At 49.5% G+C, this 17,735-nt stretch overlaps 1 protein-coding gene and 1 pseudogene across 1 annotated transcript in view; both read left to right on the plus strand.

Annotated features, from left to right (window-relative positions):
• The window catches only part of TMEM132B (transmembrane protein 132B), a 351,155-nt gene that overhangs the window by 78,881 nt on the left and 254,539 nt on the right, over nt 1–17,735 (plus strand). The gene's annotated exons all lie outside the window — the stretch shown is intronic.
• Nucleotides 2,537–2,656, plus strand: LOC123954744 (annotated as a pseudogene).

The raw sequence follows: 17,735 nt of genomic DNA on the forward strand, positions 1-17,735 counted from the left end.
GGCAGATTTGGGAGGATGTTGGATGCCAAGCCAAAAGAGAGGGTATGTTGGTGGGGAGTCTTCTTGGATCCTTTTGGGGGATTGTGTAGGGGTACGGGAGCAGTTTGTTTCAAGTTTTTTTTTTTTTTTTTAAGATTTTATTTATTTGACAGGGAAATAGAGATCACAAGTAGGCAGAGCAGCAGGCAGAGGGAGAGGGAGAAGCAGACTTCCCAACAAGCAAGGAGCCCAATGCGGGGCTCGATCCCAGGACCCTGAGATCATGACCTGAGTCGAAGGCAGAGGGTTTAACCCACTGAGCCACCCAGGCACCCGGGAACAGTTTGTTTCCATAGCACAGTTATTGATGAATCAGGCTTCTCTGTTCCCCAGATGGACGTTCCTATTCAGTGGTCCCCCTTTGGTCCAGTGGTTGGTGAGAGGAAGGCCCGCCCAAGGGACCTACGCCTGTCTTTAAACAGGTACCAGATAGCTTCCATTTCTCTGGAGGCGTCCCATGTTCCTTGAGCTCCCGTGAGTTCTGGGCATGAAAAAAATAAAATTGAGCTGGCACCACAGCCAAGTGGCATGTGGCGCGGGTGTGTGCAGTTGGATTATTTTTATTTATGATAGCTGATTCACAATCGTCTCCATGGCGATGGGGGAGCTGAAGGCTGAGGGAAGAAGTCATTCGTCGCATTATTAAATGACCCAATGAAAGGAGAAAAGCCCTCAAACACATTAAGGATTAATTTAACGTCGTGGCCTTGCCTGGCGGGTCATTACCCGTCCCTGTTACAGATGTTGGCATTTCTATTTCCAGAGTGTCCTGAACAGAGTGTGGCTCATCTGTTTGCATTTGAATGTCACTCTTAGCTCAAATGCAGCCAGATGCTGAGGGTCAGAAGGGTCACTAGCGACTTCATCAGGAGATGCTCTCTGCCATAGAACATTTGGGAAGATGTCGTTCTTGATGCCAGTTTGTGCGCGCGCACGCATGTGTGTGTTTTTCTTAATGCACTTGAATACATACAAAATCGTGTGTATAAATTATTTGTAAGACTACAACCATGCAATGGACACACAGGTACCTACCACATAGGGTAAAGGGGTGACTTGCAAAGGACGACAGTATGTCTTGATATCCCCAGACAGTCTCAGCTTTTTCTTGTCTTAGCAAAATCCTTAATTATATCCCGTTCACTCTCACGTGTTCAGGGTTGGATGAGAGATCGCGTGTCTGCTGTCCTCGTCAGCCCCCTGTGTGTTCCTCCCAGATTGGAGTTCCTTCTTCCTTTGCTCTTCTCTCTTTCCATCCCTAGATAATACACTGTTTTGGCTCATCTCTCTGAGGTGGTGCCCTGGGTCTGTCTTTGTGTCACTTCTCTTTCCCACTCAGCCGTGTGCCTGGGAGCTCACCCGTGTCGCTGTGTGTGGCGGCGGTCCCCCCATGTCCACAGCTGTATACTATTCCGCCGTCATAAACGTATCATAATTTGTCCGTTTTACTGTCGGCAGACGTTTGCATTGTCTCTTGCTTTTGCTCCGCACATTTCCGCGCATGTATCCTGATGCACATGTGCGTGCCCTCTCTTGGCTGCGTGTCTAGAATCGCTGACTCGTGGGTTCCGTGCATCTTCCACTCGAAGAGGTGACGCCAGACTGTTTTCCAAAGTGGTGGTACAGGTTTGTGCCCCCACCGCCGACGTGGAGGTGTTCCGGTGGCTCTGTGTCCTTGGCAACGCTCGGCGCCAGACTGTGCAATTTTTACCAGTCTGATGGGTGCAAAATGGTATGTCAGCGTGCATTTACATCTCTAGTGTTGTCTGGGGCTGTTGCTAGCTTGCCCAGCTCTGGGGTTCAGATGAGGACGTTTGCCTTCCTGTAAACAGGAGACCAGAATTCTCCAGTGTTACCTTTATAGTAACGAACTTGTTGTGTGGCTCTCACTAGCCGTACTTCTTTGTCTATCTTAGTTGGCCGAAAACATGGGTGGGGGGGTGCACTTAGGGGCGCTGAGAAGGAAAAACTCCCGTGTTTCCTCTCTCCCATACTCTGCTTCCAGAGTGCTTCTTCTGACACCTGATGTGCGGGGCTTTCTCCCACGAACTGACTCTCCGGTGCTCGCCGGGTGTTCTGCACTTGAACTCCATTCTGACCTGTCTACCTGCAGTTAGCATCAGATCCCACAGGTTAAGGACTCAGTCCCACTAGACTTGCCCCCATTTCCAGTCCAGTCACAAGTCCAGGTTGTCCCTGTGCTTTCCACCGCCTGGCTGTGGATTGGAGGGTTCCCACAACGCCCTCTTTGGGTTCTACTGTTGGCTCGATTGGCTTGTGGAATGCCTGGAACCAGTTTGTTGATTAGTTTACCAGTAATAAACTGAGAGCAGCCCAGGAGCAGCCAGATGGGAGAGAAGCAGAGGGCGAGGGCTGTGGGAAGAGGTGCGGAGCTTCTAGGCTCTCTCTGGGCGTGCCACCCCCCCTCCTGGCTCCTCCAGGATTCATCAGTCTGGAAGCTCTCGAACCCTTCCTTTTGGATTTTTATGGAGGCTTCAGCTTTGCACAGTGGCAGTATCGTAGCCAATGAGGTTTATCCGAGGCGCGATTATTGCTAATTGGATTTTTATGGAGGCTTCATTATGGAAGGCAGAGATTAAATCATTGGCCACTAGAGATGAATTCAACCTCCAGCCCCTCTCTCCTCTCTGGGGGTCTGGGATGGGGCTGGAAGTTCCAACCCTCTAATCCCTTGGTTGGCTCCCCTGGCAATCATCCCCCACCCAGCGGTTGTGCTAGGGCTTTCCAAAAATCACCTCATTAACATAAACTCAGGTGTGGCTGAAAGGGGTTGGTCCCAGACTCTTGCCTACTACTTTTAGCCCTCAGGAAATCCCAGGGGCTTTAGGAGCTCTGGGTCAGAAATGGGGATGAAGACCAAATATTTATTTCTTATTGTAGGTCATGTCATAGATGTCCTGAAAACTGCCACACACAACTAATAACGCTCTTCCTTATCACTTAAACTTTCACCCGTCTCAGACCTCACTGACCTGGATCTTCAGCAGGGGTCTTCACTCCTCCCATAGAGCTCCCAGCTACCCGGGCTGCCAGAGCTTACCCTGCAGGCTGCATTCATAGGATCGGTTTGTGGATCTGCCCTTTTCCCATCCTTTTAATCCTACCATGGTAGCTCTTTGTGGACTGTTCTTGCTTCCTTTATTTGAGATCTTCTACTTTTCTGTTTTCTTCATCGTGACACGTCCCTCAGAACCTCACGCAGTGTTTTGTCAAGGCTCATTCTTCCAGGAAATGTCTGGCAGAGTCCACTGTGTGCCAGGCCTGATGATGGTAGCTAAGTAGTCAAAGATAAAGAAACCCAAGTCCTTTCCCTCGTCACAGATGTGCATTCCAGAAGAAATGGAAGAAATAAACCGGAGTAAGGTGCTGTGACGTGGGGCAGGAGGAATATCCAGATTCTTAAGGAGACTTTCTTTGCCTAGAGAAGTTGGGTAAAGTTTCTCAGATGAAGTGGGTTTTGAAGGTTGAGTAGGAGTTGCACAGATGGCCAGAGAGCTGTCAGGAATCTGCACTGGTAAGTCAACTGTGTCCTGCACCCCTAGCTTTGGTGATTATTATAGTTCTCTTATTTTGCATCCATTAACACCATTGGCTGGGAAATTTTTTAAAAGATAATATTAATGGAATGGGAAGCTGTCCTTTCAGTATCCTTGGGGTCCTGACTCTGGCCATTAATGTAATGGAAATGAGGTAAGAGATGGTGCTGGTCGTGACTTTCATTCATTCATTCCTTTATTTGAATGCAGAGTTTGCATCCATTGGATGTTTGAATAAAAGATACGGGAAAATAGAAGAAACCTCGTTCTTAGAAGTGTGACTGCTCTGGCTTCTGTTCTGACCTCGCTGGGGTCAGACGACTCCAGCTGGTGGCAGCAGCTGTCACCACCATGGTGCGTTCTCCCAGCATCACACTGCGAGTCTGATCACAGTGGCCGGCTTTGCACAGAGTTATTGCGGGCATTTGGCTAATTAGAATGAAACCATCAGGTGAAATGAACTCCTTGTCCCAGACTTTCTTCTAATGATCATTAGATGGGATCTCTGATGAGCTGGCCCTGGGCTGGGCTTGTTTCTGGGCGTCTCAAGGCTCTTTTGGGTGTTTGTCAAGGCTGACTGGCTGGACAGGAGCTGGGAATGAGATGTTTTTTCTCAGTCAGGAAACCCTGAGAGACTGTTTGTATGGGTGTGAGTCCCTCCTGCCTTTGGGGGCTGCTGTCTGTTAAGCAATGCTTGCTTTGTCCTTGGCCTTGACCTGACCCTTGGTGCAGCTGTCAGTCAAATCAACAGAAGCGCTGGCATCTCCCCTGACAGCTGGCGCGGGAACGGCTGTCAGAGAGCTGCGAGCGGGGGACGTCCGCTTGCCTTCCAGAAGGCTTGTGTGGTGTTTAAATCTGGAAAGAAGACTGACCCGGGGATTGGGCTGGTGGGAAGCAGGCAGCGGTGCAGGTCCGATCCGAGCAACACTTTGGGTTCTAATAAAGCCATCTTTCACCATACTGGCTTACCCCATGAGATTTTCACACAGAGGCTGCAAACCGGAGGACCCTGAGCTGCATTTGGGTTGAATTATGTCCCCCAAAAAGATATGTCCAACCCCTATTCCCTGGTGTCTACTCATGTGATCTTTGGAACTGGGATTTTTTTTTTTTTTTTTTTATTTGACAGAGAGCACAAGTAGGCAGAGAGGCAGGCAGAGAGAGAGGGAAGCAGACTCCCTGCTGAGCAGACAGCCCGATGCGGGGCTCCATCCCAGGACCCCGAGATCATGACCTGAGCCAAAGGCGGAGACTTAACCCACTGAGCCACCCAGGCGCCCTGGAACTGGGATTTTTGTAAACATAGTCATATTAAGGTGGCCCTAATCCATATGACTGGGCTCCTTCTAAGACGACGGGAGAAGCACAGGGAGGAAGTTGTGTGAAGCAGGAGACGGAGATTGACTGGAATGATCGTGGCTATAGCTAAGGAGCACCAAGGATTGACAACACCAGGGATAAGAGAAAGGCATGACACAGATTCTCCCCCAGAGCCTCAGAGAGAGAAGGCCTTGCCGACATCTTGACTTTTGGACTTCTAGAACCGTGAACAAATAAATGCTCATTGTTTTAAGGCACCCAGTTTGTGGTAAACTTTTACAGCTGCCCTAGGAAGCCAATCCTGTGGTTTAAAAAAATTGGACTAATTTGAAAACAAGACATTTCGTGTAAAAAGTGGAATTCTGGCATCTCTAAAAAGATCAGCTCCGCACCCAGAGAGCTGACGTCCTGAGATGGGAACCGTGTAGACTCCTTCCTTTCACCCCAGTCACCACCACTCCCAGTTGGCTGCCAACAAGCCGGCTTCTCCTGTCGGGTTTCCCTTTGAGCCCCCAAGGCGTCTGACTCTGTGGTCCCCGCTTTTGCGACAGTGGCCCTTTGCTGGGTTTCCAGCTTCCTGAGCAGGGCTTGGCAGACTCTAGCCCACGGGTCAAGTGCAGCCGGCTGCCTGTGGTGATGACTTTTTCCTGGAAACCCGCCATGACTACTTGCTCGTAGACGGTCTAGCATCGCGTTCAGACGCCCGCAGCACAAGCGAGTAACAACAGCAGAGGCCGCGTGGCTTCGAGGTGGAAGATTTATTCTCTAGCTCTTCACGGAAGGAGGCTGCTGAGCCTTCTTCTAGAGAATCAAGAAAAACAGATCCTTGTGAGAGTTTCCTCTGTCTTTAAGTGAGGGCAACTAACTCACACTGGCTTTTATTATTAAAATTTTATTAAAGAGTACTGAACACTTGGGTCTAGTGGATGCACGGTGTTGTGTTGGTTTCAGGGGTACAACATAAGGAGGCATCCTCTTTGGGCTCCAGGCTATGCGCCATGTTGGTTTTTAGTTTCAAGAAAAACGTATCTGTCAATCAAGGACATCTTTCCATGTCAGTAAATGTGAATCCATGTCATTTTTTAAATGTACCATGACTTATTGAACCGATTCTTTCCTAATGGGTATGTGGGCAGTTCTGTTTTAAATTTATATGAAGTGGTCAGGCCTGGCTATGGAGCCCCACACTTGGGCGTTGAACTTCGTTTCTGGGAGTGTGGAGGATGGGAGGGAGGGAGGGATTGGGGTCAGTTAGCCCAGACTGTAGAGAGACAGTAGACTCTGCGATTACTCTGGCCAGATCTTGCCAGATCTCAGGCTGTGATCCTCCCTTTCCACACCAGAGAAGACGGAGCTAACAGCAAAAAGGACTGGTTTGGGTGTAGGGAGGAAGCTTTTGTGGTTAGGGTAGCAAATCCTAGAAAGAGTAACTGAGGAACTCCTGAGTGGTCCTCTGTGAAGGCCTTCTAAGAAGGGACAGCTCTGCCCGGGTTGGCTATAGCCCGAGGATGGAAGATGTGGTTGGCCACGTCTGCTCTGGCATGAACGGCTGCCACCAGCCCAGCACTGGGCAGACGGCTACAGCCTGTCTCACCCACCAGGAGGGAGAGCCATGCTGGGTGTCGATGCGGGTCACTGGCGGTGGGAATATCTGGGCATGCTGTCACTGCCTTCCTTCGATTAGAATGTAGGGGCTAGCTCAGCTGATCCCGCATCCTTCTGGCCTCCGGGATCCTCATCTTGGTTGGCTGGCTCCATCCACCTGGACAAGGCCGGTTAGGTCCATTCCAGGCTGTGTGGCTGGTTAGAGTGTGTGGCTGTGTGCAGAAAAGGGTCGACACTGCAGGCTGAGGCTGTTTGTACCGAGAAAGGGCTGCTTGCAAGTTGGTCTGTTGGTTGGCGTCAGGGTACTTGGCCCTGGAGCTGTTCCCTAAGTGATGAGTGAGCTTCATGGTCCTATGCAAACAGAGGGGGTTGTGGTGGACACTCGCTTCCCTTCTGAGCATCTGGAATTTGGACACATGCTAGGCAGAGTGCCTACAAGACCAGTTCCCAGCAAAAGTCTTGGGGCCTGAGTCTCGAGCGGGCCACCCTGGGCAAACATCACACGGGCAATGCTGCATTGTTGTGGCTACAGAGGAGTGTGGTCTCTGTGAAGCTCCTGGGAGGGAGAGAGGCGAGGAAGTGTCTACAGACCCTGCCCGTGTCTTTCCCCTGCTGATCCTGTTGTGTAGTAAACCGTGGCTGTTCAATGCAATGACATGCTGAGTCCTGTGAGTGCTTCTAGTGAATCACCAACTGTTTGAGTGGTCATAGGGGACCCCAAATAGGATGACTCACTGTGAACTCAAGTTCAGAGTTAAAAAATGGGGCAAGTGCCTGCCTTGATGATAATGATAATGATGAAAAGTATCAGTGATGATATTACTAACCAGTACTTAGGTAACGGGTGGTGAGGGGGAGCGTCTCAGTGATAAGTCATCTCAAAATTTCAGTGGTGTTAAATGACAACGTCTATTCCTTGCTGAGTCTCTGTGTCCCTCTGAGGCTGGCTGGGGTGTCTGCTCTGAGGCATCCTCCCCCAGGGACCCAGGCTGCTGGAGCAGCCACCCTCCTCCCACTGCTGATGCCCTGGCAGAAGGAGGGTCTCACTTTTGCACCTGGCTGTTCCGGGCCAGCAGGGACCACTGTATCCCATGGGCCAGAGAGGCCCATGACTCTGCCCACACACAAGGGAGCCAAGAAGTGAGTCCCCCCACAGACCCCGAGGCCCGAAGTAGAACCATGTAGTGGCAACAGCACATGGAATACTACAGTGGGGATTAGAAGAGAAGACCTTTCCCACGGACACCAGCGTTGGAGGAAGATTGCTCATTGAAGGAAGAGCCAGAGTAGGGAGCAGAGGGGTAGGAGGGAACTGGTTATTGTCAAAGGCAGAAGTGAGAAAACAGGGGGCCGGATAGTTAAGTCCTTTGAGAGCAAATGAAAGTGATTTCCATGACAACAATTCAATTAGAGAGCGACATGAAGTTCTCCTCTGTAAGGGAACACTGAGGAATTATCGCCACAATGAACCTTGGGGGCGGAAAGGGGAGAGAAAGTGCCCTATCAGGGCACCCCCAGCAGTTCCTGGATGTGGGGCACACCCCCTCATTGGGGAGCCAACCCCTTCCCCAAGGAGGCCAGCGCACACAGAGGGAAAACCGGGGACGTTTGCCGAAATAACCAAATGCGAGAGTGGGTGAGAAGAAGGAAGGCAGAGAGGGCAGGGATGGGTGGGTGATGAGGGAGGCACCCGTGTTTTGCTTTTAATATGAGGTGGCTGGTAAGGTTGTAGAATAGGTGTTGAAATGTTTCCCCATAGAATTAAAATTCAGACTAGGGGTTGGGGTGGGGGAAGAAGATGACGCCCTAGGGTGTGGTGGGAAGAACCAGGCTTTGCAATCAGACACTCACGGCTTTGAATCCACTTTTTCCATTGCTTTCTGTATTTGAATGGAAGTTCCTTGAGCCTAATCCTCCTAACTACATATGCCTATTGGTAGGATGATACTCGGTAATGATGTGGCCTCGAAGCTGGCACACAGTAGGTCCTCTCTATAATGTGCATGTACTTCCCTGTCTTTGATTAGGGTGATGTCAAAGGGATTCCATCTCCAGTGCAAACTCTGAACCTCAGTAATGAGCTTCCTGGAGCCTGTGTTAAGAAGGATTCTGAAGCTCACTGAGAGAGAGTCTCAGTGGGGTCTCTTATGGACATGGGAGGTGGTGCTGTGTGTGCCCCACGCTTGCCATCCCTGGCTTAGCCCTGTCTTGCCATCTGAGCCTCATCCTTACCACCTCCTTCTACCCCTCCTCTGCTCCAAATCGGTCAGTGGTTCACTCACTGACCCAAGAAGGATTCTGAAGCTCACTGAGAGAGAGTCTCAGTGGGGTCTCTTATGGACATGGGAGGTGGTGCTGTGTGTGCCCCACGCTTGCCATCCCTGGCTTAGCCCTGTCTTGCCATCTGAGCCTCATCCTTACCACCTCCTTCTACCCCTCCTCTGCTCCAAATCGGTCAGTGGTTCACTCACTGACCCCTAAACTAGTTGTGTGCTACTTTCCTCTGTGCCCTGGTGCCCCTGCCTTCTCAGGCCTGCAGCACTCTCTGTTCATCCCTCATGTCATCCAGCTGCGTCCTGTCCTTCAAGGATCCGCTCAGACCCCTCCCCAGGGAAGCTCTTCCCACCCACCGCTGCTCTGGCCATTCCAGGACCAAGGGATTTCGTCTTTTTCTGAATTCTTGTAACACTCAGCACTTCTTCCGTGGTGGGTACGCACATGCCCTAACAGCCTCCCATGTAGGCAGTGGTGTCCTTCCTGTGTGAGTGCGGCTGGCCGCTCTTGACCAGTAAGCTCCCAGGACAGCAGCCATGCTGTCCACTCCTCTTCCCTTCTGCCCTTAGCCCCGGCCGGTGACCCCAGCCCTCCCTCTTCAGGATGATTTAGTTGGCAGAGGATGGAAGTGTACTATTTAGGAGCCTGGAGTTGGCAGTCAGGGATTCTGGCTAGGACTCTCAGCTCTGCCCCTTTAGGGCTGTCTGTAGGTAAGTTCCTTGACCTCTCTCAGCCTCAGACTCCTCTGCTAATCTCACTAGAGTCATGGGGAGCATTCAGTGGGACACGATGTGTTTGGTGCCTTCTCACTTCTGAGCACACAGTAAGTGCTTGCTATGTGGTATCAGCCATTCCTCCTCCTTCTCATCTCTCTGCGTGCCCTGTTCGAGGACAGCCATTCCAATGTGGCCTTTTCATGTTTTACATGGCTGGTCCTACAAGGATTGATTGGGCGTCACTGGGAGTCCAGCTGGTGCCACCTGCATGTCGTGGAGGGCTTGGTGTGGGAGAAAGAGGATATTTTGTTGACTTATGAAAAAACCCGAAGTCCAGGGGAGCCCCTGGCACTGTGGTTCCCGACTTTAGGCAGCAGCTGTGTTCTCAAACAACTGTGTGTAACTTCAGTTTGATTAGCTTTACCATGAGCCCCCTTTTAGAAGTCCCAGGGGACTCGCCAAGTAAGGACTTGTTTGATGAATCCTTTTGTAAAATTCAGAGTCGCCAAATTGTTCTGCTTTGTGATTTTGGATTCCTGTATATTAGGTTTTCTTAACGCAGGTACTATTTTAGCAGCAAAACCTCCTTATCATATTCCAGCCAAATTTTTGAGCTTCAGCAGTCAAAATTAGTATTTATTTCAACTCACTGAATATGTATCATATTCCGGAAAGATATTTCCAACTCATGAAAATTAAGTGAGAAAACCAGAGTTACCAGGGTTTGTCTTCTCTTCCTGCTACGTACTGACTCTCGCTGGGGCGTTACTGGCAGATGCTTGGCTGTCCTTGATAAAGGAACAGGAGTGATAAAAACCAGGAAGATGCTGGGAATGAATAATCTGGCCGAGGAAACACGTAATTACTGTGAGTGTCAGTCTCTGTAATGAAGCATTGATGGGCCAAATCCGAGCATAAGTTCCCAGCAAAGGGGGCGAGGTAATATGTCGAATGCAATAATTTAGCCTCTGACTAGCTCCCGACAGCAGCCCTGGAATGCGCAGGTGCAGACCCAGGCCAATGCTACAGCGCCCAGATTCAGAGCTCCCCGACTTCCAGCCAGCCCCCGCCGACTGCTGCTCTGCCTGCCGCCCCCTACCTGGGGAGATGCTAGATTTTTAGGACAGACCTCGAGATCCCTGTCTACCCTTCTCATTTTACTGATGAGGAGCTGAGGCCCGGAGAGGGGTTGGGAATTCTCAGAGTCTCCTGGCGAGTCCGCAGCCAGGGTTGGTCCTGAACTGCCATCCCGTGACTGTGGCTTGCCTTCCCCACCTGCACTGTCCCAGCCTCCTCCCAAGGATGCAGAGCGGAGACCAAGCTTGGCTAACAACCCTGTTTCCTAGGGGACGTCGATTTCTAGGGAGAGATGAGATTTTTTTCCTTCTACGAATAGATGGCATTTTGTCTTGTTATTTACTTAGTTGATTTTTCTGACTAAATGTACATGTCCATGGTTCAAATTCAAAAGGTGTATGTTGAGAATGAGGTCTCCCTCGCTCCCATCTCTGTTCCCCAGGCTTCCTGATCTCCTTCTCAGAGGCGGCAAGTATTATCAGAGGTTTTATGGATTCTTTCTGAGACTTTCCTATGCATATGTGAGGAAACATATGTTTGCTGGTTCATTCACTTTTTCAGTTGTTATTTATTGAGAATCTTCTGTGTGCCAGGCTCTGTCGTAAGAACTGAGCTACAGCAGCAAAGACTTGTTACCAGGGGCCTGACTCTAGACCTCAGAATGAGTGCCTTCCTCTCCCTCCTTGTGGCACACACACGTATGTGTAGCTCTGTGTTTCTGTTCCTCCGTAACCTCATATCTTTGAGCCTATTCCACACCAGTTCATGGAGGGTTGCCTCCCTCTTTTTAACCATGGTGTTGCATTTCGCTGTGTGGATTCACCATAATTTAGTCCTCACGTGATTGAGATATTTAGGTGGCCTCCACTGTGTGCGTTTTCTATTATACACCATGCTGCAGGGTCCTTGTACATGTGTTTTATTATCACACGTGGGAGCACATCCGGCAACTTATTGACCAGTGTGGCTACAATGTCCAGGGAGTTGGTGTTCAGGCACCGCTAAGTCCAGGTGTGCAGACCACTTGGGACTGCTCTCTCAAGCTTGCTTTGCTTATGCTGACTTCATCCTCAGAAATAAGGACTTGCGACACTTTCATTCAGTAGAATTAACTGCAAAACTACAAGGTGCCAGATGTCCTAGGTGCTGGAGATACAGCAGGGAAGAAATCAGGGAAATCCCAGCCTCATGATGTGGACATTCCCCAAGATGCTCCACCCCCACCAGTCAAAGGTTTAAATTCTCCCAGGTGGAGGGAAAAAAAACCCCAAAACCCTTCTTCCTTTAACAGGAAAAGTCTCAGAGTCAGATCTCATTGGACCAATTTGTGTGCTGTGACAATTTCTGGCCAATCACCTTAGCTGGAGCCGGCAGAACATGCTGATTGGCCAGGCTGGGGGCTGGAGTTCTGCTCCTGAGAAACCATGGGGGCTGAGCCTGGGTGTGGGGTAGGTGTTGGGCTGGGATTCCTTGAAGCAAAGGGGCTCTGTTTGAGGAATTCTTGAATTTTATTCTTATTTATTTATTTATTTGACAGAGATCACAAGTAGGCAGAGAGGCAGGCAGAGAGAGAAGGGGAAGCAGGCTCCCCCCTGAGCAGAGAGCCCAATGCAGGGCTTGATCCCAGAACCCTAGAATTATGACCTGGACTGAAGGCAGAGACTTTAACCCACTGGGCCACCCAGGCACCCCTTGAATTGTATTCTTGAAGAAGGGTGGTACACTCCGGGGGAGGGCCCAGATGTTCGCTGCAATGAACCAGAAGAAGGAGCCAGAAGGGGGAGAAGTCAGCTCCATGTGTCTGCACAGCAGCTGAGGTCAAAAGCTCGGCCAGGCCTTCACTGGCTATTGGGCGAGGTCTAGGGAGGTGGAGGTGGCTTGGCATGAGGATCCTGGAAGGGGAATCTTAGGATGCTCACTGCTTCTGAAAACCCTGTGCTTATGGCAAGAGCACTCCACTCTGCGTCTTTTTATTGAATAGCGGCCATGGGGGGAAAACCATGCTAACCGCTGCATTACCTGAAATTAATTGTAGTGATGATACGCACTTTTACTGAGACCGACTAAGGGCCGGAATCTAACAGGTATGACTTTGCTTCATTCTCTCCATGGGCTTCGGAGGTGGGTATTATTACCATGCTCATTTCTGGAGGAGAAAAGAGAGGCACAGAGTGGTTATTTAACTTGCTCAAGATCACATAGCCGGTAAGGGAGAGAGACAGCATTTCAGTCCTGGCGGGCTGGCTCCAGAACCCGTACTCTGTGTATATAGGCTTTTCCTGTCTCTGTGCCAGTCCGTATCAGAGGACTGAGCCCCAGTGCTGGCTGGGACACCGAAGAGCCTGGGTTTCTTTAAGGATGAAGTGAGGTGTTTGGTGGAGCACCTTTTCGTGGGAAAATAATCTGAGTGCTTTTGCACACGTGTTCGTTTTCTATCGCTACTGCAGTGGATGGCCACGGATATAGTGGCTTCAGACAACACATATGGGTTGTGGTACAGTTCTGGGGGTCAGAAGCTTGACGTCCGTTTCACTGGGCTAAAATCAAGGGGTCAGAAGGGCTGGTTTCTCTTGGAGGATCTAGGAGAGAATCCATCCCCTTGCTTTCTCCAGCTTTCCTGTCCGCGTTCCTGGGCTCACGGGCCTCAAGGCCTGCAGGGAGGGATTTTCAGAGCTGCCCGTGTGCGCATGCTCCCTCCCTGCCGCCGCGCCCCTCAGTCTCCCTTTTACGGGGACCCTTGGGATTATAGGCGGTGCGGGATAATCCAGGATAAACTCCTCATCCAAAAATTCTTAATTTAATTTAATTACGTCTGCAAATCTCGCATTGCCATGAAAAGTCACATATTCTCAGATTTGGGGGAATTAGGACATGGACACCTTCATGGGCACCTTCTGTCTACCGCAGTACACTTACTGATCTTAATTATTTCATTGTCTAGTACCTATGTAGCTATATGTGAACCATTTTTCAGGCTTTTAAAATACACGTAGTAAATAAATAAAATCTTAAAAAAAACCACGTAGATTGTTACTCAGAAGAAAACAAAAAAAGGGCCTTAATCTCCCTGCCCAGATAACCCCAAGAGATAATTTCTCCTGTTTTGACATTTAAACAGAAAATGCAAGTAATATTAGTAGAAGGATAAGGAATGTGAGTGGCGGAACTGCCTGGGCTGTGAAGTTAACCATCTTCCCTCCCTGCACCCTCTTCCCACAGGTAAACAACCCCTTTTATAGTTTTAGAGGATTCCTTCTAGAAAAAAATGAAAGTATAAGCCAGAATAAGTGCATCCACGTGCACCTTCCCTTCTAAAAAAATAGTACAGATTATATTTTTCAAACCATTTTGTATTTTGCTTTTTTACAAGATTTTCTCCCTTTTTAGATCCTTTTGCACTAGCACTTGGGCTTCTTTGAAAGAGTTCCCAGCATTTCACTGCAGGGGCAGAGCATCATTAATTAATTGATTAACTAATTAATTCTTGGAGTTAATGAATTAATTAATCATAGTACTTCTTTATTGTTTTTGTAACTAGTCCCCTATTGTCGGTTACTTTCGTTGTTCTCAGCTTGTTACTACAGATGATGTTGTATCAATATCCTTGAACACCACACCTAAGACAGTATCCATGACTGTAGTTTTAGCATTCTGGGTTTCTCAGCATCCCTGGGGCAGGGTGATTCTCTGTTATACGGGCTGTCCTGGGCACTGGAGGATGTTTTAGCAGCATTCCTGGACTCTTTGCGTCGGAAGCCAGTAGCCTCCGCCTGCTGTGCTGGGACAGCTGAGCGGGTCTCCTGACATTGCCACTCCCTGCTGGGGGGAAGTTACCCCCTTTGAGAATCGCTGTCCAAGGGGCGGGCCTTCCTCGCAGAAGGTGGTGGAGTGGGAGTTAGCTTTATAAAGCTGCCCCAGGCTGCTGATGGCAGGTGGTCGGGTGGGCCCTGACAACTCAAAGGGCTGGTGGGGCTTCTCAGAGTCCGCAGGAAGTTTGCGAGGGAGACTTGCTTAGAGTTGGCAGGTGGGCAACGCCGAGTGTCTTAAACCTTGTGGCGGGGAGTTAGGCAGTTCCCAGCACCTTGTCTGTCCTGGAAAGAATTTGTTCAAACTTTGTGCAGCTTGATCTGGAACGTTCTGTGGGTAATGTTTCCTGCACGCTTAGCTTAGCAGTCTCTACCTTCCCTCCACCTGCTCTACTCTGCTCTGAACCAGAAGCGTTTGTATACTATCTTTGTAGAATAAATGACCCCAAAGACACACGTGACAACCAGACTCTTCAAAGGTTTTCTTGTTTCCTCTTTCTGAAACGAGGATAGAACCTGTCTTCCCAAAGTGGGGCCACCAGGCACCCTTGTCTGGGCTTCCTTGTGTTAATTTATTGTGCCCTCACAATCCTGACCGCTGTGATCACCATCCCCATTCTATAGAGGAGAGTAACTGAGGCTCCAGAGGGCAGGTCACTGGGTCCGGGCCACTTTGAGCCCAAGGATCCTAGTTTTGGCATCCATGCCCTCAATCATTATATGAGGACCATACTATTTTATAAGGAAACTTGGATGGTAGTGAGAGTAGCTCACTCTCCCCCATGGCTGCCACAGGCCGGCCCCTTCTGGGTGCACATATTCAAGCCAGAGCAGCCCTGCAAAGCAGTGACTTTCATCAAAGCAGTGACATTTTGCAGGTAGAGAATCCAAGGCTCAGAGAGATGAAGGAAGTTGATCAAGGTCACACAGCTAGGAAATGCCAAGTGTGGATCCAAACGCAGCTGGCCACAGGGTACCTGGGTACAACCATCAGACTGCACTGCCTTGGGACAGATGAAGGAAGGTTTCTAAAGCTTGTCGCCTTGAGAATATCCCCGAGGCTCTTGGAAAAATGTATCCGCTAGTCATGCTGTTGACGGATCTGGGCATGCGTCAATCCCCCCCACTTATAATCCATTGTGTTTTATGTCCCTCTTAAATCAGGGGTGCACTCCACAAAGAATCCACAAAATTGGTGTTTTAAAACCCAAAACTCAATGAGACGAAACAAAAGCCATCCGTGGATCTTGGCTGGCATTGGGCTGTCATTTGTTCAAGTAGCTCATTATGCATCAGAACCTCCCAAATGCGGAAGCCTTTGAAAGGCAGGCAGTGCTAGAGTTTCACTTTCAACTTTCTGCTCTTCCTGATTTATGAAACTGTACTACCTTAAAAATCAGGAAATCTCCCAGGCATAGAGGGAGATGCAGAGACTGGTTTAGTGAACACCAGGCACCCACCCCCTGACCGGGGGACTAAAACACGGCAGTGACAGCAGGTGATTCTACACCCTGCGCCCAGATATCATTTCCTTCCCCAACCCCAGAGGACTTCCCTGCCTGGTTTAGCATTTTTCTCTGAAGTTTGCTATCCTCAAATGTGATGACGGACTGCAGACACCACTGTGCATGTTTGTAAACTACATAAACAGCATCTGACTGCACATGTCCTTCGAAGCGTGTTTAGAGGAGTGGCCCATGTGGATAAACATTGCTGATGGTTGGTTTCCCTGCTGTGTGGGACTCACAGAATGCTCGGCCATTCTGTGCAGGGGCATTTGGGCTGTTGGCTGTTTTCCGCTTCCATAAACAGTGCTGTACCTCGGGCTCCTGCATGTCTCCTTGTGGTCAAGTCTAAGAACTAATTTGGAAAATATAGTGACATGGGGATGGCTGGGCTTTGGGCACGTGTGGTCAACAGAACTGAAGCTGGTCTCCAGCCTTTCCCACTCCCTGGTGTGGGGCTGTGGATACGAAGGATGTCGTTCCTGAGGTTGGGTTATGTCCTATAGTTCCAGCTGGCTTTACAAAGGGAGGTTATCAGGTGGGTAGGATCTAAAGAGTGAACCCTTTATTTATTTGTTTGTTTGTTTATTTAGAAGATTTATTTATTTGAGAGAGAGAGAGAGCACTTGCAGCAGGGAGGAGCAGAAGAAGGGAGAGACTTAAACCGCACTGAGCACAGAGCCCGTTGGGAGCTCCATCCCAAAACCCCAAGATCACGACCCCACAACCCCGAGATCATGACCTCACAACCCCAAGATCATGACCTGGGTCAAGACTAAGAGTCAGATTGCTCAACCAACAGAGCCACCCAGGCGACTCTAAAGAGTGAACCCTTTAAATCAAGGTGTGTGGGTGAGACACTGAGAAGTTGGAGACATTAGAGCCATTGGAGGGATTTTTCATGTGGGAGAGTCTCCATTGCTGGTTGGAAGGTGTAGGGGACATGTGGCGAGCAACCCAGCTGGCCTCACGGAGCCCAGAGCAGCCCCCAGCTCCCTGTCAGCCAGCGAGGAAGTAGGGACCCGAGTCCTAAAGCCACAAGGAACAGGATCCTGCCAGCAACCTGAGCAGGATCTTGGGAAAGACCCTGAGTTCCAGAAGAGGACAAAGCCAGCTGACATCTTGATTCCATCCTTGTCAGAGCCCGAGGAGACAACCCAGACGTGCCGCGCCCAGATGTCTGACCTGTGGAGTGTGTAAAGTAAATGTGCATTTTAAAAATTGCAGTACCATGGACCATTTGCAGGTGTGCGGTTCATGGCCTTGAGCACACTGACATGGTTGGACAGCCATCATTGCCTTCCAGCTCCAGAACTTTCTCATCCCGCCGAACTGAAATCCTGGACCTGGGAGGACTGGCATGGTTTTAAGTTGCTACGTTTGTGGTAATTTGTAAAGAAGAACAGCAAATGAATTCAACCCAGAGCCACAGTTGTCTGTTATAGAAAGCACTTTATCAGAGTACTGTCACTCCTGTGCCAATGCCTAGTTATCACCGTTCAGATATTTCCAGGGTGCGTTTATTCTCATTGTATCAAAGAAGAACCAAAATAGCTTCACCTCTGTTTCATTCTCCTGTGGAGGTTTCACGCAGGTAGCAACTTCAGGAAGAAATGGAAATCGTTTTCTAACTAGATTAAACCTTCTAATTCTCCTCCCCCTCCCCCATTACCTATATAATTTGTTGCTTAGAAACACTTTTGTTCCCCATTTTATTTCTTAAATTTCTGTGATAGAGCTTATGGGAAGGAGATGTTAGGTATTAGCTTGAAAGGTTTTATGAACTGGAACAAATGTGAAATGTTTCCATTTCTCTTGTTTTGAAGCTGGTGGCGT

Source organism: Meles meles, chromosome 12, assembly GCF_922984935.1.
Source record: "Meles meles chromosome 12, mMelMel3.1 paternal haplotype, whole genome shotgun sequence".
Lineage (NCBI taxonomy): Eukaryota > Metazoa > Chordata > Mammalia > Carnivora > Mustelidae > Meles > Meles meles.